We start from the raw sequence: 25,205 nt of genomic DNA on the forward strand, positions 1-25,205 counted from the left end.
GGCTAGCATTTTCTTTGACCTTTTTAGACACTTTAAAACGCAACCTCTTTTTTAGCACCTTCCTATTTTTGTTCATTGGAACCCTCTGGCTTAGATGGCAGTGTTTGGGGCCAACTTTCCTTTTATGTAGAAAGCATCTGATCTTCCGTGTTTTTAGAACTGTACATTGAGTTGACTGGCATCTAGAACCCAGGTAGTTGGTAAACAGATGGGCTGCAAACACAAAGGGAATCCAAAATGCCGGGGCAGACCAAACCATCTATTGTCACCCTCACCTCTACCCTCAGCTTTGACCAGATCACCGCACACTGGGCTGCCCATTGGCTGTAAAAAGGGTACCAACAGCCACATTCATAGAGTGGATAGGGAATGTTGTGGGTCAGAAGCAAATCAGCCCAGCGTTTTCCATCCCAGAAAATTCAAGCAGGCTTGTGGTGGGCAGACCACGCAAGAATATATGTCCACGGCTGCTGTCCTCCGGAGAGGAGCACATGAGTACAGCGCCGCAGGTGAGTGGAAACCCACCACTCCTTGACGGTGAACTGGCTGCTTACAGCCCATGGGGGGGGGGGGGAGTGCGCAGTTGGCAAAAGCGGAAGCAGCGATCGGGGTAGGGCGTGGTGGATGCCGTTGGCGCAGCGAGAAGCCGAGCAGGCTCCCAATGGGCCTCGCCAGCTGTTGGAGGAAGAGTGGCTTTGTGCAGACGGAAGCAACCACCGCGCTTGAAGCATAGGGCACGATGGGAGCCTTGATCAGAAAAGCAAACGGGTTTCTGGGTGCCTGCGAAGCCCCAAGCCGAATAGAAAGCGTTCTCTGGTATGAATCCTTCAGTCCGGCAAAGCCGAGCCTGGGGTATCGAGCGAGTGCTGGCCCACTGTAACACTTGAATGTGCGCTCGTTGCACGGATGCGTTTCTGGAACCGCCTTGCACAAGCGCACACCTTCCGTGGGGTTCAGTCGCCATTAGCGCCGTGGGCGAGGTTAGCAATCTGGGGGCGTGGTTAGCAACATGAGGGTGCTATTGGTGGGGGGTACAAGCGTGATTAGGGACGTGGGGGCGTGTATAGCGTCATGTAGGCGCGGTTAGATTGCGGGGCGTGGAAAGTGATGCTGGCGCGGGTGCCGATGGGGGATTGGGGTGTGGTTAGCGGGGTACCCGCGGGGGTGCAGGCGTGGTTAGGGTATGGGCGTGGTTAGCGGCATATGGGCACCGGGTGAGGCTGGGGGGGCGTGGCTAGTCGTGTGTGAGCACAGAGGCTTATGGGCACGATTGGGGGGGACGCAAGTGTTGACAACGGCATGTGGTCATGGATAGCGGTGTGGGCACAGTTAGCGGGGGCTGCGGGCGCAGTTAGCTACATGGGGGAATGGATAGCAGGATGTGGGCGAAGTTAGCGGGGTACCGGAGGCGGCGGGGTAGCGGGTGCGGCCCGGGCCAGGCTAGGGGCTTGTAGGCGTGGTTAACGGGCTGCAGACGGGATTCGCAGCATGTGGTCATGGTTAGCTGCGTGCGGGTCCGGTGTACATATGTGGTTAGCAGGAGCAGTTAGGGGGTGCAAACCTGGTTAGTGGCGTGTGGGTGAGTGGCCGTGGTTAGCTGCTGCTGGTGTGGTTAGCGGGGGTGTGGGCGTGGCTAGCGGTGCGCAGACGTGGTTAGTGGTGCGTGGGCGTGGCTAGCGGTGCGCAGTCATGGTTAGTGGGCATGGCTAGCGGTGCGCAGACGTGGTTAGTGGTGCGTGGGCGTGGCTAGCTGTGTTGACATGGTTTGTGGTACGTGGGCGTGGCTAGCGGTGCGCTGACAGTGGTGCGTGGGCGTGGCTAGCGGTGCGCTGACAGTGGTGCGTGGGCGTGGCTAGCGGTGCGCGGTCATGGTTAGTGGGCATGGCTAGCGGTGCGCGGGTGTGGTTAGTGGTGCGTGGGCGTGGCTAGCGGTGCGCTGACATAGTGGTGCGTGGGCGTGGCTAGCGGTGCGCTGACATGGTTTGTGGTGCGTGGGCGTGGCTAGCGGTGCGCTGACATGGTTTGTGGTACGTGGGCGTGGCTAGCGGTGCGCGGGCATGGTTGGCGGGGGCGTGGCTAGCGGTGCGCGGGCATGGTTAGTGGTGCGTGGGCCTGGCTAGCGGTGCGCGGGCATGGTTGGCGGGGGCGTGGCTAGCGGTGCGCGGGCATGGTTAGTGGTGCGTGGGCCTGGCTAGCGGTGCGCGGGCATGGTTGGCGGGGGCGTGGCTAGCGGTGTGCTGACATGGTTAGTGGTGCGTGGGCGTGGCTAGCGGTGCGCTGCTATGGTTTGTGGTGCGTGGGCGTGGCTAGCGGTGCGCGGGCATGGTTGGCGGGGGCGTGGCTAGCGGTGCGCGGGCATGGTTAGTGGTGCGTGGGCGTGGTTTGTGGTGCGCGGGCGTGGCTAGCAGTGCGCGGGCATGGTTAGGGTTCCCGCGGGGTGCAGACAGGGATTGCGGCGTGTGGTCACGCTTGGAGTACATTTGTGGTCCGCCGCATGTGGCACTGGTTCATGGCGGGCGGGTGCGGCTAGCAGCAGGCGTGGTTAGCCGGTGTGGGCGTGGCTAGCGGCATGTGGATGCCTTTAGTGGGCACAGAAAGAAAGTACACAGGGCAGAACATGCTGCTGATTGTGAGTCGACTGCAGGCCCAAGGGACTGTTGAACACGTTGGACTTCAAGACCTCTTTTGTAGAAGCGGGATCTTGGGTCCAAAGAGGCGAAGGAAACACTTGTAACGTAGCTCGGTGTTTTTGTTTGGATGACCCTCCCAGTTGTCGCACGAGATCCTGAGCGCAGGATTCCTGAGAGCACTTTGTCTTTTATTGTTGTGTTTGCCTCTGTGGCTCACTTACTGAACATCGGTGCTATCTTGCTGAAAAGTCCTGGTTTGGGTTACACATTGGGCTGCTAACCACAGGGTCAGCAGTTTGAGCCCACTGAGCTCTCTGAGGCTTTCTACTCCATTAGAGGTACAGTCTCGGAAACCCACACACCCTGCCCTATAGGGTCACTGAGTCAGAATTGACTTGGCAAAATTGAGCAAAAGTGATGTTTTACTAAGAATCCTGGGAGGCATCCCTTCCAGGGGCCTCAGAAGCTCCGAGAAAGATCAAGAGGTAGATAGTGCATTTTAAATCTTGTCCCGGTAGGCACGGGGAGCGTCTGCTCAGTAGCTGTAGACACCCATTGGTTCTCCATGTGAGAGTTCCCTGGGATTGGGCCTCTGACTTTGATTGGCCCTTCCTACACTTGGTTGCCAACCTGAGCCCTGGAGTTGTGCTCAGGCAAGCTTTGGACTGGGCAAGGGCTAGCCAAAACGTGGGTGTTTCAAACCCACCAGCCACTCCCTGGTGAGGCTGTCTGTCCGCGTGAAGAATTGCGGTCCTGGAACATGAGTTGGAGTGGATTCGGTGGCAGCCGTGTACAGCGCTTGTTTGGCCACAGCTGGGGGCCAGCATTAGCAGTGTGACAGTTCAAGAGTCCACCTGGCATCCCCTCTGCTCTTCTTTGCTTCTCGTGACACAGTCAACTGGGAACTCGCCTCCCAGCGACCCTGTGTGACATGGACCCGTCGCTGGGGATAAGGCACTGGTGGGTGGCATGGCAGCCTGCCTCATTGTTCGTAGAAACCCAGTTGGTTTTGAGGAGATGTGTTCTTGTTCTTCCTCTCATCTAGGGCGCTTTTCCTTCACTCCTCATTCTTGAAGGTCTGAAACTGACACGCAGCCGGCGACCTTGTCGTTGGTTGTTGTCGCGCCAGTCTCTAGAAACAGGAGCCTGTTTGGAAAGTAGGGGGGTTCCTATGCGATATTTAGAGGGTCCCACCAGAGTAGCGTGGGACTGACCCTAACCCCTTTCCGGTGGCGTCTTGTGAAAAGGCACCTCAGATGATGGTCGATGTAGTTAAGTTAAATGTGGAGGTCTCTGCTCTTCCCTTTTTAACCCGGTCTTCATTTGTTCTGTTGCTTTGTTCTCCCTTTTGGATTGAAAGTAAAATAACCAACATGACTGAACAAGTTAAAAAGAAACTGCTACATGAAAATGTAATCTGATGTGGAAGTTTTCACTTAAAGCACAATAAAATCTTATGTTAAAAAGTATATAGGGCAGAGCAGAGACACCCCCTGCCCCCCTAATGTCGAGGTTGCTCTGTGACACAAGCTGCTTAGGCCGTTCATTTTTGCAATGTGGCCATTCCTGGGCGCATTAGCACATGACGGTTACCGCTGATGTTTGGAGTCTTAAAATAAGGCTCCCCAAACACATACAGAGAACAGGTACATGCATCGCCCTGCCATAATTAGGAAAGGGTGGGCGTTTCCTTTTAAGCCTCTTGCCCGAGCTGATGCTTCCTCTGAAACCGAGCCAGTCCGCCCTTCCTTGGGCAGGCCTGTTTTGTTCCTGCTCTCCATTCCACATTGCAGTTTGAACAAAGGAAAGATCCTGGCTTTCTGGTCCAACGCATACGGTCCACATTCGTTCTTTCCTCGGTGAGGCCTCGTTGCACCCCCTTCCTGGCACCTGCCTTAGCTTAAAGAAAAAGAGACCGGGGGGGAGGTGCGTGACTAAAGCCAAAACCCTCAAACTCAGCGAGTGTTGTTGGCCACGTGTGATGCCACGGTGAGTAGTGGATCCACCCCTGGGTTGCCTGAGTCTAGGGCTGCCCATCTGCTGGGCCATGTGAGGAAGGGCGCCGGGCTCAGGAAGTTTAAACTGAAGAGAACCAGAGCCAGGCCAGCAGCCTCCGATGGTTTTTCTAGACGGATGAAAGCAAGCTGGGACCTTGAGCGACTCAGCCCTTGAGATGGTGTCTCCGGAAGAGGGGGGAGGCCATCGGTGCGAGTGTTCTTCCCTGGACAGAGAACCTCTCCAAGGGCTGTCCTAATTATAACCCTGCCAGCTCGCTGCACAACTCTGTGCAATAATTAATCAGCCTTCTCAGTTCACAGCCGAGGCCGCCGCCCTGCCACTCCTGGTGCCACCAGCGACCGAGGGAGTGAGGATGCAGCCGGGGACCTGCCTGGGAGCGAGAGCCCCTCTGGGATGCCCCGAGAGCAGCGCCTTACACACAGTAAGTGCCGCCGCGTGGAGGTTGACTTTGCCTCTCTGCTGGCTGCAGATAGGATCGACTGTTTTTAGGGCAGTCCTTGCAGGGTGGAGATAGAGTTGCCCATTGGGTGTCGCTGTCCCATAGGCATTAGGCTGCTCACCGCAGCTCCGTTGGTTAAAAGCCACCCACTGCTCCCAGAAAGGTGGACAGCCTTGGAAGCCCTGTGTAGGGTCCCCTGGAGTCGGGATTGCTCCGTGCAGGGAGTATTGCTGGTCATGCACGTTAGGAGTCTGCACAGTCAGGACTAGTTGCCTGCGCCACAGTTGGTGTCGGAAGGGAGAGGGCTTGTATTGGGCCTCATTGGAGAGATGAGTCTCCTCGCTCACTGTCACTGAATCCGTTCCTACTCACTCACGGAGACCCTGGAAGTCAGGGTGGAACTGCCCCGGCGGGTTTCTGAGGCTGTAGCCCTTTACAGGCTTTCTCCCTCAGAGCAGCTGGTGGCCTCAAACCGCTGATCTTGTAATGAGTAGCCCAAGCTGTAACCACCACGCCACCTAGGTTTTTAAAGATACGTAGATTGCTGAGTTCAAGCCTAGGGATTGCTTTTCCGGTAAGTCCGTCCGGGTGACGGCCCCAAGAGTTACCCATTTCTGAGTTGTTGCGAAGTGCCTTTTGAGACATGCCCACTGACTGTCCAGTCAACAGGACGGTAGAACTCGCCAGGTGTCTCCGAGTGTATTCTGGGACCGCTCAGGAATCCACTCAGCAATGGAACCCCTGATGGCTGCTATGTGCTTCCAGGGTTAGGGTTAGCATTAAACGGTAGCTTCCGTGTTTCAAAGTCAGGGGGTGTAAATTTTACTCGATGATTGAAATACAGCACCCCGTTAAAATGGCTAGCAGCTTATTCCTGTGAAGGAGCCCTGTGTCCATTCAACCCAAAATGTATGGCCTCTTTCTCGCGCACGACGTTTTGGAAGGCGGGGCTCTGACCGTCTGTGCCTCGTGCCTTGTCAGGCACTTCAGAATGAATCCAGTTAAAAGCAGTCGTGGGCACTGCTTAGCTGGATATGCTCATTGCTGCTCGGAGTCCGGGAGGATGGCAGCTGAGCGAAGAAACCTTGCAGAGAGGAGTTTAGCCTTGGGTAGCTGGTCACCAATAGTGCTGGCAGGGCTTTCTGGAGCGCAGTGGGCCCGTTTATCGGTGAAGGATTTGTAGAGACTTTGGCTTTTGCGCTGAACCTGTCATGAGAAGAATGTAAAGAGCTGAAAACAGCAGAAGCCGGGGCAGGGGTGCCGAGAGAGTCCCTGCCTTCTTCCTTCCCCTGCCTGTGCCTGGGTCCGTGCCGAGGGTGACCATCGACCATCCCTGCCCAGTCCTTGTGGGCACCCGACAAGGGGGCAGTTGGAACTGCCCGTCACCAATGGGAGTGTAACCCTGGAGAGGTCCCGGCATGTCCCCAGTGTCACCCAGTACAGAGTCTGTGCCATCTGTCATGGCCTGGGCAGCTAGGGTCCGGGTGACTGTCCAAAGCTGCCTTCTGGCCAGAAGACTAGGGAGCCCTGATGGCACCACAGTGAAGCGACCAGACAGTGAGCAGTCAGAACCCACCGGCCGTCCCGTGCGAGGAAGACGCTCACTGTGCTGTTGTGAGGAGCACAGTCCTGGGAGCCGCGTGGGCAGCTAGCTGTTCCCTGTCCTGCAAGTCAGCAAGGGTGGGCTGCCCTATGGTGTTCAAAGGACGGATGGGCCAGGCCACGCCTACCCATTGCTGAGGGGGCCCAGAGCATGGGAGGCCCTGCCTGCTAGCCTCTGCAGAGCACAGCGCACTCCCCCCAGAACCCATCGGTGGGCCCCTGCTGTTTCCTCCTACGAACGGTGGGGTTTTGTGATTGAAGTTGTTGTTTATCGAGAAGTGTCCAGTGCTAAGGTGCCAAGTCCAGCTGCTGTCAGTGCTCCTCCGCCCACCCAAAGGCCCAGGGGCCTTGATCCACACAGTCACCTCGCCCCGCCCAATGGTTCTGTTGGCTCCAATCTGTCTTGGCGTCCAGGATGACCGTATTGGCTTTGTGTGCCCAGAACTGGCCTGGTTTTAAAGACAGAAGGTCCCTTGTGCAGGGAACCCTCCGGGTCCCTGAGGAACCGGGTCGGCTGGTCACCAGGACAGTGGTCCACATTGTTGGCTGGCCGTTAGTTAGGCTTGTTGTTGCCCGAACTGGGCAGGAGACAGACGAGGGAGGCTCTGCTTCTATAGAGTGAGAGTCTCAGAAACCTGTGGGCAGTTCTACTCTGCCCCGCTGGTCTCTGAGTCATAATCGAGCCAATAGCAGTGAGTTTGCCTAGTGTGTCAGTCAAAGAGTATCACGATGGGGGTGGGGGTCGGTTCCTGTGTACGTGGATTTGTTCCAATAAACGTGTGTTTAGACAGGTCTCTGTGATCCGTGGCTGGCTACAACCAAGTTCTCTGTCATACACTGGTCTTCTCTTTAGGCTGCCTTCCGAGTGTGTGTGTGTGTGTGTGTGTGTGTGTGTGTACACTTTTATGTCATGGGGATCGACAATCCTTGGGGTCAGAGCTAGTTCCTCAGTTCTTACAAAGCTCAGATGGGCGTCTTCCCCTGCCCTGCCGTACGGGCCAGCACAGCGAAGCCCATCCCTCTCAGCCCATGAGCAACTGCAGCTGCCGCCACGGGGAGCGACTGAAGCGGGCATCTCACGTCGGCGTCGACTCGCTGGCTGTGCGCTTGGTCTTGGTCTTGTGGTGGTTCTGTTTTCAGTTGTGCGGGGTACCGCCTGCTCTGTTCTGCAGTGGTGGTTCCATTTCGCCAGCGTTCACTGATGTCCAGTTCCTTGGCCCTCACTGTGGCCCTCACTCGTCAGCATCAACGCCTTGGCAGGGAGAATTTGGGGGTTGCAGCTTGATGGGCAGCATCCCAATTGGACGAGGACTGGGCGTCCACCTAATTTGGCTCTTTTCCACCTAATTTAATTCTGGGAGTGTTCGTTCAGTGGTCAAACAGGTCAAGTAGTCTTTGTTGAGTTTGCTTCTGTGGTTGTTTGTAAGGATTTGCCTTAAAACAAACAAAAAAGCAATGAAGGTCGTCTTGTCTCCATAAAGACCACGTCCACTTTCCACACGATGGCCGATCTCTCTGTGGTGGGCGGAGTTATTTGCAACACTGCAAGTAACGTTTGCCAAGGCATTTCCCGAAGCAGGCGCTTCAGTCCCATCGCAGGGGGACATCCTTCCCCCCGCCCCGTAGCTTGGAGATGCACTGTGGTTTTCCCCGGTGACCCTGTGGGGCACCTGCATGTCCCTGCGCTTGCTGAAAATCGGCTCCTCATCGTCCCCTTTGTCTGTGTTCCAGGAGACGGCGCTTTGATGTCACGGGAAGCAACCTGCGGGCTTGATGTCAGCACCTGCTCCTCCTCTGGCTTCGGAAGTGCAGTGGGGACAGAAGGCGGCAGTGTGTGTCTCTGAACAGGCCACAGCGAGCCCCCCCCCCCCCCCGTTCATTTCCCTGCACAGGCCTCCGCCGTGGTGCTGTGGTGAAGCTTTTGGCTGCTAACCGAAAGATCTGCGGACCTAGCCGCCCCTCCCATGAAGATGCCCGGCCAGGGGAGTCCCACAGACCGTCCTGCCCTGCTCCGTGGGGTGGCTCTGAGTCCCACAGACTGGACCTCAGAGGGGTGCATGGAGAGAGGGGAGAAGGCATTAGACTGACTGAGCAGTGAGACGCACTGTATTATTACTTGTCTAACTTAGAGCCCCGCCGTGTGTGTGGTGATGGCCTGGGCTTGGCCCCCGGAGCACGCCGAGACCTGGCTCCCTCGGGGCTGCGCGGCCAGTGTGCCGGTGAGTACTCGTGTTGACCCTCTGCGTTCTGGGGGAAAGTGCATGCGAGACAAACAGAAAGGCCGTGTGGTCTGGCACAGCAGAGGCAAGCGACACTCCCACCGATCGCCCCGAGTGAACACCCTCCCCACCGTCCCCGGAAGCCAGGGCCTCTGCCCCCGTGCGCGACTCCCGAACGCCTGTCGCTGTAAACATCCCCGACTGGAAGCTGTGACTCTGCCGAGCTTTCAGTCCGATGTTTGCTCCAGCCGGCTGTTCATGGGCATCACCCTGTGTCTGTGACGTCACGGCAGCGGGCAGAGGGGTGGGGCGTGGGGTCAGAGTTCAGGTACTGCTGTCTGAGTGCACCGTCCTGACCCCCCATCGCAAGGTGCCCCGCAGCCTGAACACCCCCGCTTACTATGCAGCAAAGGGGGGGAGATACACCTGTGCACCTGGCCTCCCCCCTCGGAGCGCCCCCACGTCCTGGTCCTGATATCAGCTTGCCCTCAGCCTGCTGAGTCATGGCCTGTGCCGTGGCTTAGACATGCCCAGTTCTGTGTCACCGTACAGGGAGCCTTGGTGGCAGAGAGCAGGGACTGGGTCCTAAGTTTTTTCAGGCCTGAGAACATCCCTGTGCCTGAGGGGTGCCGTGTGATCTCAGAGCACGGGGTCTTTGGGACTGGGGCGTGGTGGGTGGTGAGCGGGCACCCGCTCCCTGGCAGTGAGTGTGGGGTTTCGTTTGTTCTCATGGGTAGCAGCTGCCCAGGCGGGGGGTGCAGATTGGAGTCTGAAGGGCATCACAGTGTGTGCCATGCTCTGAAGCTGAACACGGGTTAAGCGCTCCAGACGAGGCTGCCTCGTGCCCTTGGCTGGCCAGTCCCGCGGTCCCTCTGTGCCACAGGATTACCGGTGCGATCCACGTTGTGTAACATTTGTTCCACAGTACGTTCCCCTAACGAGCTGAATCAAAGACCACGTGGGCTCTAATGCCGGATCCCCGGCTTCCACCACTCTCCCCTGCAACAGCCTGCCAGCCTCGCTTCCCGGCGGCAGAGCCCTCAGCTCTGCTCCTTAAAGGCCTGCCTTCCTCACCCTCAGAGTTGCCAGTCAGTCTCCTCAGCCTGGGACTTGGCATTTGGGAAGAAGTGGGTGGTGGCTGTGACCGTCTAAAAATCCCCCGAACCCTTCCCTAGTTCATTTACTACTGAGGACAGGATAGGGTTTGCGTTGCGAGTACCACATTTTCCGCCACTGAATGCCACCTGCAGGCAAGACTTTGGTTTTTCCCGCAACATGTAAACTCTGATCGATCCTGAGGCCCCCTCGTGTCACTGCCACCACCGCTGGAGTCACGCCAACCCGTGTCTTAGAGTTTGTGCTGGTTTGCGGTGCTCTTATATCATGCTGTTTCCGTGAGCCCGCACACCATGGGTGGACACGGGCACGGCTTTCGTGTGGCCTGCTCCTAACCCCCAGCACACGACCCCCATGCTCCTAATTTGTTATTCAGGACCCCTCCGCGCTGCTTCCACGCACGATTGCTGAGTTGGCCGCATGCCTTCATGTGCGTAAGAACCCCCGGGGTGGGGGTGGGGGGCTGGCTCATCCCCAGGGCTCCTGAGCCCGTGGGAATCGGGGTGTTCCCTGGGAAAGTGCCGTGCCTGTGAGTTCTCGCGTGCTGCCCAACGCCGCTGTTCTGGGGCCGGCGGCCTTGCTTTTGCTCAGGTCCCCTGCTGGGTCCCACACCCAGTTAGTGATGGATGGGGTGCAGTGCCCAACGCTCCCAATGGAAGCACGGGCTTATGAAAGGGAAGCTGACGGCCCGTTTTCCTCCTGAAGCACACATCCTCGTCACTGCTGAGAAGAAAGGGGTCCTGTTGCAGCAGAAGTCGCTGAAACGGGGAACAGTAACTCGCAAGGGCAGTGAGTGTGCGCCAGCACGTGCACACGCATGCTGTCTCCGGGGAAGGTAGCTCGGAGGGGACAGGAGGCCAGCTGGGAAGCCAGGAGGGCCCTGGGGACTTCCAGACCAGCGTAGAGTTGGCCTGCGGTGGTTCCTGTGCTTGATTTTGCTTCTAGATTTGAGGATGTGGAAAATTTGGATGAGAAGCCTCTTCTAATGCCCCGTAGCCGTGTCTCTTGGTGTGGGGAACCATGCAGAAAGAAGGAACAGCACCTGGCAGGGAAGGTGCAAGACACCAGGGGACCACCTTTAGCACTGAGCTCCTCCCAGGTGTTCAGTTAACGTGGTCTTGGGCCCAAAGAGGACGTACGTGCAGGTGGAGTTGTCGGGAGGTGAATGCCACCCCAGGGAGCGATGAGACGGGTCTTCAGTCGTGTCCTCGCTCAGTGAGGAGGAAGACCACCGCCGCTTCTCCCTTCCCTTTGTTTCCTCTCAATACAGACCCTTCTCTCATCTCAGGAGGTGACCGCCACATCCCCCAGGCCATCCTGACACCTGCACTGAAGGGCCAGTGTGAAGCCGAGTGTCCGCTCATGTAAACATCCTACACTCAGCTGTGAGCACCAAGCACTGGGAGGCGGATGTTTACGTCAGCTGCCTCGGAATGTCAGCCCGCCACGCACCAGACCGACCCCAACCCCGAGGCAGGAGCGGCCATGGGGCGGAGGGCGGCAGGCAGGGGAACCAGATTCCTGTTGGGTTCTCCTCCATGTCATAGACGCGCGAGGGATTGGACAAGGTGGTGTCCTCGATTGTCTCTGAGGGTGGCTGCAGGCGTGGGCAGCGTCACAACAGTGCCGGGCATGAGCATGGTCACTACCGGTTGGCGACATTCTCACTCTTCCCAGAGCCACCAACAACGCACTGTGACCCCGCCACGACGGCAGCTGTTCATGCAGCCCCCTGTGTGTGGCCCCCATTGTGTGCAAGATGTCAACCTCTTCCCCCCGTTGGGAATCTAGCTGTCATGCCTTCCTGAATCCTGTACAGATATGTTGCGCCCTGAGACTGGCTCCGAGTGTGTGTTTTTCTGGTGTGTAGGATACGCTGACGTCCATGCCTGTACTAGAATCACTCTGCTTAAGATTGTTTTTCAGTTCCATGAAATCAGTCCTGTTCGCGTTGGTGACAAATCTATATTCCCTCTAGGCAGAAAGAAACAAAACCAACAGTGGCTGCAGAACCTCAGTGGCGGAGGGAGTGCCTGCCATCCAGCCGCTCGGTGACCGGCCGGCGCGGGACTTGTCTGACATTCAGAGCTGGAGCTTGGGCGGGCGTGGCTCCTATTGGCCACCAGCTGGGAGGCCATGGTGACAGGATCCTGTGGAAGGAAGAAGGGGTGGGCCTTTTTAAGGTGACTTTGTTCAACAGAAGAAAACAATCTCTCATTATTTTATTTTCTATTAAAAAGGGAGCTGTTCTCTGTACCAGTAGGAGCCCTGGTGTCACAGTGAGCAACATCCTGGGCTGTTGGTTTCAAGGTCAGTGGTTCAAACCCACCAGCCGCTGTAGGAGAGCAAGATGAGGCTCTCTGCTCTCCCACAGATTTAAAGCCTTCAAGAGAAGCCCTCGGGGGCAGTTCCACTCTGTCCTACAGGGTCCCTGTGGGTCCAAATCAGCTGGGCAGCAGCAGGCTGGGTTTGGCTATTGGTTCTATTATGTATCACATGCAAAACATCTGTCATCATGCCTTCGTTTGAAACCTGTCAAATGCTGAAGAAGCCATTCTGTAATTTATACCGAGTCCAGAGAGAGTCGCAGTGCATTATGGGAGCATGACGGCTCTAGACATCTTTGTAACCAGGTCTCAATCTGAACTTACTTGGTAGTCCCCCGTCCATGAACCAGTGTCTCAAATACAGTGTTCTCTGCTACTGGGGGTGGGGGATGGGGTGGAATGGGTAGTGTTTATGGGTAGCGCAGGTTACCAGATGGCCTGACGTTAAAATCCAAAATCCAGGGATTATTGTGAATCGTTCTGTTTTGTTTAACACTCATCGGTTTGCACCCCAGTGCTCTGATCCTATGGTAGGGTCTCCAACCGCAGCGGCCCTTGGCGGTCTCACTTTGCCACTCTGAACAAATTAGATGTGACACTGGAGTTGTAATGAAGTGACCTTGGAGTGTGCCTCATACTTTAATTAGCCCAACAAAAGTTCAAGTTGTGCAGGGCTCTCCACGCCCCGCCCCCAGGAAGCACGTTCCTTCCATCTTTGCTGACCGCATACCTGCTGAAATGTGAACGTTTTTGTTTGTTTGTGAACGTTTTTGTTTGTTTGTTTGTGAATGTTTTTGTTTGTTTGTCTGTTTTCTTCCCGATGATCATGTGCTTCTCCATGTTAGCTGACAGACTCGGGACCAGTGCAATATCCCCTCTCTCCTCCTCGTCACCACCATGCTGTCGGCATGGCCTGTCTTGACAGAGAAAACTTAAAAGTGGGGAAACAAACAGAAAAATGTAAAGTTGGGTCTCTTGGATAATAATTGTGTATGTCCTGAAATTAAACTTATTTCTGTCAAGGATAACTCTGCTCACCAGTTATTTACCTTCTCTCCGGCCGCGTGCCTTTCCCCCCTCATCGCTGAGCTAGGTGTGAACGGTCCCTAGTGTGCACAGAGCGAGGTGGGAAGTGGCCCTAGTGTGCAAACATATTAAAAACAGTTTGAGGTGCTTTGTTTTCTTTTTTTGAAAAGCGATTGGGAAAGTTCTTTTGCCACTAGTTCATAATTTTACAAGAGTTCAAACACCCTAGGGAACAGAAAAGGAAGGAATTTTCTTTTTTTAAAGGTTCCTTGTGTGGAAAAAATGTAAAACGTCCCTAACCTTGAACCCACTGCCAATGAGTGGATGCCAACTCCATGCAACCCCACAGGACAAGGAAGAATTATCCCTGTGGGTTTACAAGACTTAACTCTTTATGGGAGTAGAAAGCTTCATCGTTCTCCCTCACAGGCGGCTGCTTGTTTCAAACTGCTGACCCTCCCACTATGCCACCAGGGCTTCATAAGTAATCCAAGCCTTTGGCCGTTTACCATGTGTGTTAGTCTGGGTAGACTAGAAAAACAAATTCACAAACATGCATAGGTATAGAAGAGACAGTTTTATATCAAAGAGCAATTATACATGGAGAAAACAGCCCAGTCCAGATCAAGCCCATAAGTCCGATATTACCCCATATGTTGGTACTACTCCATAAATTCCTCTTTAGACTCATGTAGCCATGCAGTGATGCCGAATGCAGGGAGATCGCAGCCCAGGGGGTGGAGAGTCTTGTGGAGCCAATGATGGTAGAAGCACTTCAGTGTGGTGTGAGTCCATGTGGCTCCCCTGGCTCAGGCTCTGGCTGCCATCAGCCAGTCTCCATGTGGCTTGTCAACAGCAATGTCTCAAAGGGAGTGTGTGTGTGTCCAGCATCCAGGGAGCTATTTATTTCATTCGCACCTCTAAATGAGGTCATCAAGCTGCTACCTGATTGACAGGCTAAACTCCACCCCTTCACTCATAAGTCTCAAATTGATAACAGATTATGTAACTACCACAGACCACCTTGTCAATTTGACACGCAACTCTAGCCATATATAATTTTAAAACAATATTAAAATCGTATCTGTCCCTAACAGGGTAAAACTAAACCGCATGCAATTCACAAATGTGCCACCTTCATTTAAACATAACATTCTATAAGTGAACAAAACAAAAATATCCTATACTTACATGAACCCTTATACCATAATCCGATGAACATATTCCGATAATTATATTCCCCAACTTATGGAAGTTTGTAAGCCAGCCACTTCATGCCTTTATCCACCCCATTTTGGGTATCCAATTTCTGTACTGCCTGCTTACAAAACCCAGTGCTCTGAGGGCACAATCGTATTCTTTGACGTGAAGAATCTTTCCGGTTGGAACATTGTAAGTCTGCATCCATAAGAAAAGTCAAATCAGGACAGACCATCCATGAAGTCTACAGCCATGTGCACCAGTTCACAGGCTCAAATATCTTCGCTCCATTTGGTTGGGTTCTGGTCAACTCAATGTGGGCTGCCTCACCAGGGTGCCCATTGGTTGCCTTCCTTTTAGACCATGGCCCCATCACGTTCTCTACAATGCTCACCCCCTTGGGCTAGGTCATGAACTTCAGACCAGTCATCCCACTCTTGTTTTCTCCTCTAGTTTCTGTAAACCAGGTCCATGGGTGTCGGTGGCCAGACTTAACCTGTCTCTCTATTGCTGCATTTCTCCCACGTCCACTCAACAAGTAGATCCAGGTGGTCACCTAGCAAGTATTTCAGCCTGCCCACAGGCTTCCTTTAAGGTTTAGACCTAGAGAGGAGTTTTCTTCATGGCTCCAGGTTTTTTCCAGCTTCTAATAGAAACCACTACTTCAAAATTCAAAGATCCAAAGAGTTATTTTTTTTACTTATATATTTGTCAATCTTGCCCCCAGCCAAGTCTCTTGGAATGCAAATGTCCTGAGTACTCCAAAGCCCTGGGGTGGGGGTGGGGGTGGGGGCTTATGTTTCCAGAGCCTTCTTTACAGACATGTCCTAAACCCATTTAAAGATCAAATTTTAATGGCTCAAGGCAAGTGGGCATACAAGCTCTCTATTTTCATACTTCCCAATAATCATTTCTATAAATCCTTCTATCCACAACAATAAGAAATCAGTATAAACAAAGTAGAATTAGATACTAAACTCAATTCTTAAAACAGGTTAAATCCTTATCTAAACTATTCCATTGATAACGAAATATGGGATTAGGCCTCTGACAGCATCAAGCCACAGCTAGGTTTTCTGTCGGCCATTTTGATCTGTCAGCCATTTTGATCTGTCAGCCATTTTCCCTAAGCAGCTCTGAGAATTTCAATGCGATTTTGTCCCTTGAGCTCAAAGTATACATTAATCACATTCATTCTCACCGTTTCAAACAGGAATAACCAGATGCCCCCATTGCTAATGAAACTTGTACTGCGGGCTGAGGGCCCATCCCCTCCACCCCCACCTCACTGCTGAGGGATTATGTGTTCATAGACACCACAGAGATGGGAGACACTGTCACGGTACAGGCCCATAGCTGGTGTCCAGACAGGCCGTGGCCATGGGTTCGGAAGCCCGTGACCACACAGACCCAGATCTGGTTCACAGACTCCACGGTGATGACCATCATGTATCAGGCCCTTGTCTGGTTGTCAACAGACTACCATGTGGAGCGCGTCACAGGACAGCCCAGCTCAGGTTCGCAGATGCTGACATGTAGTGCCGCCCAGTCAGGGCTCTTCTCAATGCTGTTGCAGAGTGTCCCCAGGGGGCTCTCTGGGGTCACTGCCACTAGTGCCTTTGACATGTGAAATGGAGGCACATAGCCTCAGTTGCCTCCGGTCACCTCAGGGGTGTTCCCAACCTGAGACCTGGTGTCCTGGCCACCTCCCAGGGCTCGTGTCCCCGAGACAGGACACCATCCCCCAGGCAGTTAAAATGTAGAAGACGGGAGGAAATCTGTCCTCAAAGATCCAACGGTTGACATGTGATGGTACACTCACTTTCACACCTCATCTGTTACCACGTCAAAGGAGCGTTGATACAAAACCATGGAGATCGTGATTTGTATTGGACAGGGTTCTCTAGATAATACAAGAAATTAACAGTTAAATTATATAGCAGTGAGACACTAGCAGTCCTTCAAGTTTTGAGAGCTGCCAGTTGCCAGTCCCCTTCTGTAGAGAGAGCTGGGCTATATATACCCAGGCTACAAACAGCAAGGCAGGTCCCCAACTGTCATCAACTGTCAGTCCCCAGCTCCAGAGATGAACATTCCAATCGTGTGGGCTTAAAGGGACCTCAACTTACAGCGACACAGTCAGGAGTGGGGTGTAGTAGGAATCACCACCCCTGCATCTTTCAAGTCTTTGATGGTGGCACTGATCTCTGCAATCACTCCAGGAATGCGGTATTGCTTTTGGTTTACTATTTTCCTAGGTAATGGCAATTCTAATGGTGTCCGCTTGGCCGTTCCTACCATGATAGCCCTTATTCCACATTTTAGGGATCCGATACGGGGGTTCTACCAGTTAATAAGTATGTCTATTCCAATGATGCATTCTGGAACTGGGGAAATAACCACAGGATGGATCCGGGGGCCCACTGGACCCACAGTGAGACGTACTTGAGCTAAAACTCCATTGATAACTTGACCTCCATAAGCCCCCACTCTGATTGGTGGGCCTTCTAAACATTTTGGGTCTCCTGGAATTAGTGTCAGTTCTGAGCCGGTGTCTAGTAATCCCCGAAAAGTTTGATTATTTCCTTTTCCCCAGTGAACAGTCACTCTTGTGAAAGGCCGCAGGTCCCTTTGGGGAAGGCTAGAAGAAAGACTAACAGTATAAACCTTCAGTGATGTAGCAGGATCCTCCTTACAAGGGACCTCAACTTCCAGCAACACAGTCCACAGGCTAGGCATCCCACAGGTAGTGTACCCCTTTAAACTGAGGCACAGAACAACCAAGGTGAGGCTCACCGAGCCATTTATCCCTCTGCCCTTCAGTTAATGCTACTTGTGTTTATCAGCCAGGCTGGAACAATAAACTATAGCATGATTGCTCACACATTTTGTGTGGAATCAACGTGTGTGTGCGTGTATGAACCGGACCCAAGCAGTGACGCTTCTGAAGAAGCCCTCGATGCTGGACCGCCGATGGCCTGGTGGTTACGAACTGGGCCACTAACCACAAGGTCAGCCATTGGAAACCAATGGCTGCTTCTCCAGAGAAAGACCAGGCTCTCTGTTTCTGGAAGGAGTTACAGCCTCGGAAACCCACAGGGGCAGTTCTAGCCTGTCCGCTAGGGTCCCTGCGAGTCAGAGTGGACTTGTTGGCAGTGAGGTTGTGTGTTCTGAGCCTGGCATATACTGTGAGCTCAGGACACACCGCACCCTTCACTTCCGATGGGCAGTCCTGACGAGGGTTGGCATCTTCAGCGTGGGCTTCTCTGGCTGCCATCGGCCTGCTCGCTGTGCTGTACACTTCACCCTCACCCCTCACCGGGCTGCCTGCCACTGATTGGGTGTCTCTCCCCTTGAGGACAGAGCGTTATTGATCTGTGTCACGAGGCCAGTGTCTGCCACGGGTAAATATTGGTTGAAGGAATGAAGTTGTACTCTGGACGTTCAGTGGGTTCGCTCCTGCCCCTCTCGTCCCCTCTCCCCATAGTGGTCTGAGATAATCCTGGGGCAAAGGTGGTCAATGGAAAGTCTCTCCAGGTTCCAGGATGTTTGTTCAAAAACTACTGTTCCCACCCCCCAAATCAGCTGTTTCGTTACCATGTTAGATCCCTTCTTCACTTGTTCTTCTTAGTGTTTCCTGGATAACATGAAAATAAAACACAAAAGTGACAGTCAGGTGGAAACAAAAACAACCTACTGAAAAACCTCACAGCCATTGAGTGGATGCTAAGTCATCGTGACCCTCCAGGACAGGGTCAAGCTTCCCTTGTGGGTTTCCAAGATCCTAACTCTGCAGGAGTAGGAAACCCATCTTTCTCCCTTCGAGACTCAGATGGTTTCAAAATGCTGATGAGCCTAACTCACAACCTGTGTCAGACCAGGTTGGCCAGAGAAACAAGGCCAGAGACACTCAGATATGGGTATGCTTTATATCAAGAAGTAGTTATGCATCAATAAAACATCCCAGGCCGGTTCAAATCAAGTTGTTAAGTCTGAAACTAGTCCATAAGTTTGGTACTAGTCCATCAATCCTTAAGACTCAAGAACAATGATGTAAAATGCAGGAAGCTCACCAGCCGGTGGGTGAAATCTTGTGGATCCAATGGCGGAGGACGCATCTCCAGGGATCTGGCAGGTCTCTGGGTGGCTTGCTAGGAGCAATGTGAAGCAAAGAGACAGTGTGGCCCACCTAAGAAGCTCCCAGAATCCTCAGGAACCAATAGAACAGCAGTTTGAAACGACCAGCCACTCCTAGGGCGAGAGGGAAGACAGAGGCATTTCAAGTCTGTCCTATTGGGTCCCTGTGCGTTGGAATCAACTCAATTTCCATGAATGAGGGTGTGTGTGTGTGTGTATGTGTATGTGTGTGTGTGTGTGTGTGTGTGTGTGTGTTGGCATAGGGCTTCTGGGGCTGTAAATCTTTATGGGAGCAGACGGTCTCATCTGTCTCCCATTGAGCAGATAGTGGTTTTAAACCCCGGATCTTGCAATGAGTAGCCCAGTGCTTACCCAGCAGCAGCACCAGGACCCCTATAATCAGCTAGACAAGGACCCCATTTGCGATAGTTCATTGTGCCAGCCTGGCCGATAAACACAAGTAGGATTAACTGAAGGGCAGAGGGATAAATGGCTCGGTGAGCCTCACCTTGGTTGTTCTGTGCCTCAGTTTAAAGGGGTACACTACCTGTGGGATGCCTAGCCTGTGGACTGTGTCGCTGTAAGTTGAGGTCCCTTTAATCCCACACGATTGGAATGTTCATCTCTGGAGCTGGGGACCGACAGTTGGTGACAGTTGGTGACCTGCCTTGCTGTTTGCTGCCTGGATATATATAGCCCAGCTCTCTCTACAGAAGGGGACTGGCAACTGGCGGCTCTCAAGACTTAAAGGACTGCTAGTGTCTCACTGCTTTATAATTTAACTGTTAATTTCTTGTATTATCTATATGTTTTTAACGGTTCATTTCTTGTATTATATATCTATCTTTATAATTATATTTATATATAATTACTAGCAATCTGGTTTTGTCTCTCTAGAGAACCCTGTCCAACACACCATTAATGTTGGTCAATGGGGCGGTGTTAACCCTTGGCATGCCGTAGCATCAAATGACTGGGATTTTCAATGGTGGTGAATTGGAATGACCAAGTTTGAAGATGAAGAGTTGACTTACATGCTAGCGATGGTAATACAGATCAAATGCATGGTCAATATGGGTTAGAAAGACTATAGAAGTAGCTGGCCTAGGAAAACAGCGTGCAGAAGGAACTCCAGTCAAAGGGAGAGAGAGCAGTAGGCTCAGGTTAGCCACCTGTCAATCTCAAGGAATGCGGTGCAAATGAGAAAGCATCCACATCAGCGTCCAAACCACGCCCCTGCTGCCGCTGCCCAGGGAAGACTGCTGGCAACCAGTTCCAGACTTAATGGTGAGCTCAGCACACTTACCCAGGAGGCAAAGGCACAGCCGCACCTGGTCTCTGATGCCAGTGTCAGGATCCAATTGGAGTAGGCATGGGCCTGAGGGATTGGAGTGGGGCTCTGAGAATCTGAGCCCCCAGATTCCTCTGAATATCAGAAACACAGTGCCCGCCCCCTTTATAGGAGGAAACTCTCCCAGCCTTTCAAAGATACAACTTGAGGCAGGAGCCTCAAAAGGTCATGCCTATCAAAGAACAAAAAATCATATAATTGACTGCACACCTCCATGATAGGATCGCTGAAGACAAATGGGTGCATAAGCAAATGTGGTGAAGAAAGCTGATGGTGCCCGGCTATCAAAAGAGATAGTGTCTGGGGTCTTAAAGGCTTGAAGGTGAACAAGCGGCCATCTAGCTCAGAAGCAAGAAAGCCCACATGGAAGAAGCACACCGGCCAGTGCGATCACGAGGTGCCCAAGGGACCAGGTATAAGGCATCATGCAAAAAAATGATGTAAGTGTGTGTATGTATGTGTATATATGTGTATATGTATATATGTATGTGTATATATGTATATATATACCATATTAAATGAAGGGGGAAGTGCAGAGTGGAGACCCAAGGCCCAAGTGTCGGCCAATGGAGATCCCCTCATAGAGGGGTTTAGGAGAGGAGATGGGTTAATTAGGGTGTGAGGTAGTACCGATGAAGAACACAGCTTTCCCCCAGATCCTGGATGCTTCCTCCTCCCAACTACCATGATCCGAATTCTACCTTGCAGGGCTGGATAGGACAGAGGCTGTATACTGGTACATATGAGGGCTGGAGGTACAGGGAATCTAGGGTGGATGATACCTTCAGGACCAAGGGTGTGAGGGACGATGCTGGGAGAGTGGAGGATGAGTGGGTTGGAAAGGGGGAACTGATTACAAGGATCCACATGTGACCTCTTCCCTGGGAGAGGGACAGCAGAGAAGGGGCCTCCGGATAGGGCAAGATATGACAAAATAACGATGTATAAATTACCAAGGGCACATGAGGGAGGGGGGAAAGGGGAGGGAGGGGAAAAAAAAAAGAGGACCTGATGCAAGGGGCTTAAGTGGAGAGCAAATGCCTTGAGAATGATTGGGGCAGGGAGTGTATGGATACGCTTTATACAATTGATATATGTATATGTATGGATGGTGATAAGAGTTGCATGAGTCCCTAATAAAACGTAAAAAAAGAAAAGAGGAGAAAAAAATGATTAGGGCAAAGACTGCACAGACGTGCTTTATACAATTGATGTATGTATATGTATGAACTGTGATAAGAATTGTATGAGCCCCAATAAATTGTTAAAAAAAAAAAAAAAGAAAACACATGAGAAAAAAAAAAAAGTCATGCCTATTCTTTTTAAGACCTGCCTCTGGTCCCTTATTTACTCCTGACCAATTGCTAGGTCACAGGGCAATCCAGCCCCTTGCCCAGGAGGAAGTGCCGTGTATGCTGAGGCAGATCTTCAGGAGGTTGGACCTGGGGAGGGGATATGTAAAGCTGGACAGGGAATACGTGGTTGGCACGGGACTCAACAGCTACTGTTCTGGCTACGACACTTGTCTTTGGGCTAGTGTGTCCCGCGATGCTTCCTGCAGCTTGGGTATTACAATGGCTCACAGTCCATGAGATGCAGACATTGGAGCAGCCGTGGAAGAGCACTGAGAACTGGGTGAGGAGAGTCAGAGGTGGGAGGATCCTAATAGATCTGTTTTGTGATTAGAGATGAGACCAACCTGACCATGTCTTTAAAGGATAATCTATGGCAGTTACATTTAGTGAAGGGGTGGAATCTAGCCTGTCAATCAGGGTATAGCCAATGAGATCTCTGTGTGGGCATGGCCTTCTTCTGAGGATTCTGGGAACTCCAGTCTTCCTCCATGAAGGCAGGACATACTCTCTGCTTTGTCTTCCTGCTGACAAGACACATGGAGCCATGCTGATGGAGCCAAATCCCTGGAGCTGGAGGAGCCATGTGGGACCCCACGCTAGGACTGAGATGTTTTCACCACCACTGGATCCACCTACTGGTCTGTGATCTTCCTGCATTCAGAGTCATTGCATGGCTGTGTGAGTCTGAAGAAGAATTTATACACTAGTATCGGACATATGGGTAAATAATGGACTTGATCTGGACAGGGCTGGGGTATTTATTTAATATACAATTACTCTTTGTATATTTCTTATACACATATGAATGTCTCTGGATTTGTTTCTCTTGTCTACCCAGACTAGCACAGATATCTTCCACCAAGGTCATGAGAAATAAGCTGTGGAGGATATTTAATTTGGGGAAAATCTCAGAAGTAACGGTCTTCCACGGGTTATTGTTGAAGGTAGCAAATGCTAAGGGAACTAGGGCTTCTTCCTATCAGAGGTGTGATGTTGCCATTGAATTGGAGTCAACACAGGGATCCTATGTCCAGCAGAACACAATACTGTAGAGTCCTGTACCACTCTCAAAACCATCGCTACACGGGAGCCCTTATTTTTGAAGCGGTTGTGTCCACCCATCTCAACAAGGGTAGACTTTGCCAAGTGAGAGCTCCTTCTTCAGGAACTGGTCCCTCACGATGTCATGCCCAAAGGATGTGGTACCAAGTCTCTCCATCTGACAGCATTCTTGTTGTCTGACTTCTGTTTTTAACAGTTTCCTTGGCACTTCATCCACACACCATACAATTCAGTGGTTCAGTCATACCAAGAAGAGTTATATAATGATTACTACAATTCATTTTAGAACATTTTCTTCTTCCTTGGACTCATTGTTATTTGTGTAATTTTTTAAATTGTGGCAAAAATATAGACAGCAAAACATTCTCCCATTCAACTTCCACATGCATAATGCAATGCCATTTATTAGACTCTTCCGCTGCTTAATTGAGCAACAGTGTCATTCCTACCAGAGTAAGCGCAGGTGTTTCCAAACTTGTTTCCGTGGCTCAGAATCCGTTGCCATTTATGAGGCCTACGAGAACCAATAGACAGTCTTCTGGTTCAGTTTGAAGGAAGAAATTTGTTCTCATAAGCTTTGTAAATACGTTTATAATGCATCTTATTAGAGCGGTATGCTTATATTGTTTGTTTCTCATGCTGGATTTGTGACTTCTGAAAGGATTATTGTATTCATCTTGGTCTCTACAATGTCTTATATGTAATAGGTGCTTTATTTTTTTTTCCTGGTGAAATTGAACCATTTTATTAGAACTGTTTTAAAGGTCAATCACGATCCCCACATTTGCCCTTCTTTTCTGTGTGCAGTTCCAGAGTGCTCATGGCTTGATTGAGTTCCCGCGCATCACTGGTGGCCTTGAGTGTGGTACTGGTGGCCAATGTGAGCCTTGGTCGGCACCAGCCACTCTGCCCGCTTCTGGTGCCCCCGACTCCCAGTGATGGTGACAGCCTACGGGCTGCCCACTCTCACATCCACAAGCACCTCATCCACCAGCTAGCTCAAAGAGCTTTAGGAGTCACATTCGCGGTCCATTGATGCCTTCTGGTGCATCACCAGCAGACTTCCGGTCAAGTGTACCAGCCGCACCTGCAGCTTCCTAGACAGTTGGGATGCTCTTAGCCCCTTCTGCTTCCACTTCTGAGTCTCTTTCTGCCTCCGCTTTCAAATCCCTATTGACCTCCGTCTTCCCGTCCGCATCCTTTTCACCAAACTCTTCCTTCTTGCTGTACTTCCGCCAGTAGCACCCTCCACCCACCCCAAGGCCACATTTTCTTTGGGCTTAATAGGTGCTTTATTCTTATTTCTTTATGACTAACAATGAGTAAGACAATATTTGTCAATGAGAAGAATATGTGAGTGAATTTCAAGTCACCTTCTAAGGAAGTTTAGAAGTAACTTTTTTTAAAATTTCTAAATCATTTTATTGGGGACTCGTACAACTCTTAACATGATATATACATTCACCCATTGTGTCAAGCCGTCATTGTCAAAGCATGTATGTTTGTTGCCATTGTCATTCTCAAAGCATTTGCTTTCTGCTTGAGCCCTTGGTATCAGCTCCTCATTTTCCCCTCCCTACCCATGCCCTTTCCTCATGAACCCTCAATAATTCATAAATTATTATTATTTTGTCATGTCTTACATTGTCCAATGTCTCCCTTCGCCCACTTTTCTGTTATCTGTCCCCCAGGGAGGGGGTTATATGCAGATCCTTATAATTGGTTTCCCCTCTCTACCCCACCCTCCTCCCACCCTCCCAGTATTGCCACTCTCACCACTGGTCCTGAAGGGATCGTCTGTCCTGGATACCTTGTATTTCCAGTTCCTATCTGTACCAGTGCACATCCTCTGGCCAGATTTGTAAGGTAGAATTGGGATCATGACAGTGGGAGGGGGTGGGGAGGGAGCATTTAAGCACTAGAGGAAAGTTTCATCATTGCTGCACTGCACTCTGACTGGCTGGTCTCCTCTCCATGACCTTTCTGTAAAGGGATGTCCAGTTGCCTACAGATGGGTCTTGGGTCCCCACTCTGCACTCCCCCTCATTCACAATGATATGATATTTTTTGGTCTTTGATGCCTGATCCCTGATCCCTTCAGCACCTCGCAATCACAGAGGCTGGTGTGCTTCTTCCATGTGGGCTTTGTTGCTTCTGAGCTAGATGGCTGCTTGTTTGCCTTCAAGCCTTTAAGACCCCAGACACTATATCTTTTGATAGCCAGGCACCATCAGCTTTCTTCACCACATTTGTAGAATTAACTTTCAAGGGAACATCCAAGTCTCTCACAGACACAAGGCCAAGACTCCCAACCTCTGTCTGAAACTCTTGGAGTGTTAACCAGCAAAACTGGCTTGGCTGCCGTGTTTAATGATGGGGGCAGGGGAACCCGACCACACGAACTTGGAAGTTGAGCTCACATAGCTTTCCTACGTACTCTAAGCAACCGCACCTGTGCTTCGGGATGGAGTTTGAGGAGCGGAGGAAGCTCAGTCGATAGACAGATGGACAGAAGTGATGCACCTTTCTTGGTTTCCCTCGGTGCCAGGAACTTAAAAGGGGACGTGCAATGGCAGGGATACCAAAAACCACCCCATGGGGTCCATGCCGACTCAGTGACCCGCTTGTGGGTTTCCGGGACTGGGACAGCTGGTAGTTTCAAACTGCCAACCTTGAGGATCATAGCCCGGCGTGTAACCCTTTCACCACCAGGGCTCCTTAA

At 51.9% G+C, this 25,205-nt stretch overlaps 1 long non-coding RNA gene across 3 annotated transcripts in view; it reads left to right on the forward strand.

The window, feature by feature from the left end:
• Nucleotides 1-13,380, forward strand: part of LOC142447893 (uncharacterized) — a 28,007-nt gene extending 14,627 nt beyond the window's left edge. The window contains exons 4-6 of one of the 3 annotated variants that reach the window (XR_012784458.1): nt 4,933-5,070; nt 8,422-8,909; nt 12,004-13,380. This is a non-coding gene — a long non-coding RNA (uncharacterized LOC142447893). The remainder of the gene's footprint in view (nt 1-4,932; nt 5,071-8,421; nt 8,910-12,003) is intronic. The other 2 variants (XR_012784457.1, XR_012784459.1) reach the window with 2 other exon arrangements.
• Nucleotides 13,381-25,205: the final 11,825 nt, after the last annotated feature.

The sequence above is a fragment of the Tenrec ecaudatus genome, chromosome 5 (assembly GCF_050624435.1).
Source record: "Tenrec ecaudatus isolate mTenEca1 chromosome 5, mTenEca1.hap1, whole genome shotgun sequence".
Lineage (NCBI taxonomy): Eukaryota > Metazoa > Chordata > Mammalia > Afrosoricida > Tenrecidae > Tenrec > Tenrec ecaudatus.